This window comes from Phalaenopsis equestris, unplaced genomic scaffold, assembly GCF_001263595.1.
Source record: "Phalaenopsis equestris unplaced genomic scaffold, ASM126359v1 Scaffold000892, whole genome shotgun sequence".
Lineage (NCBI taxonomy): Eukaryota > Viridiplantae > Streptophyta > Magnoliopsida > Asparagales > Orchidaceae > Phalaenopsis > Phalaenopsis equestris.
Window position 1 is genome coordinate 18,483 of NW_018165331.1, and position 902 is coordinate 19,384.

At 29.6% G+C, this 902-nt stretch overlaps 1 pseudogene; it reads left to right on the forward strand.

The window, feature by feature from the left end:
• LOC110032234 overlaps positions 1–347 on the forward strand; it is a 9,774-nt pseudogene extending 9,427 nt beyond the window's left edge.
• Positions 348–902: the final 555 nt, after the last annotated feature.

Below are 902 nucleotides of genomic sequence, written 5' to 3' on the forward strand. Positions count from 1 at the left end.
AAACATACCCGTTGTTTAAATTAATAAAACTAATTAATTTTTAATTAATGTTAATTTATTGCTTCAGAAAATTATTTATTTAATATAAAAAATCATTTTATCTTCTGTTATATACATAAATACAACACATTGGCATGATGGTTTTTTTTTTTTCAGAAACAGTTGACCCACAGCTATTTTCACACAACTGCAACAAACAAACAGGCAGCTTCCCCACAGTAGTTTTCTGGGCAGCGCAACTACAGCTGCCCCAAACATACACTAAGCCAATTAAATTTTTATTTTTTCTTAGTCATATATGTTCATTCTAAGCGGGCTTATGGCGAGTCCATCAGGCCACCCGCCTAATGTCCAGGTCTGTGGGATGTATGTAAAAATTGAAATTTGTGTTAGATATATAAATACATAAGAATTGGAACTGTAAGTCTTCCAATTCTTTTTATTATTATTATTATTATCAAACTCTTTCTTGCTCTGAAGCAGGAAATCCTGACATATTATTATAAACTTTTAGAGGTGAACTGATCAGGACTTGAGCTCTTCGATCTTTGTAAATGGATGGTCTAAATAATTACTTTTTGCATTGTTTTTCGAGCTTATTTGATTGGACTTAATCCGTTGTAACTTGGAAATTTATTGCTGCAATGTTGCCAGTGATTTGAGACGTATTAAATGTTATGTTATCTGATTTTTTTATTTTTTCCATATAAGTGTAACATTACTGAGAGAAGTTACTGTCATTACAGAAAATATTACAGGCTGAAAGTAGAATATATCCGGGCACATCACAAAACGATGAGTACAATATATACAATGAGTATAATATTACAGTATTTTTTTTTTTGTGTTGTCAAAACATTTTTTTTCTTACCATATTATTAAATTAAATTATTATAACACAT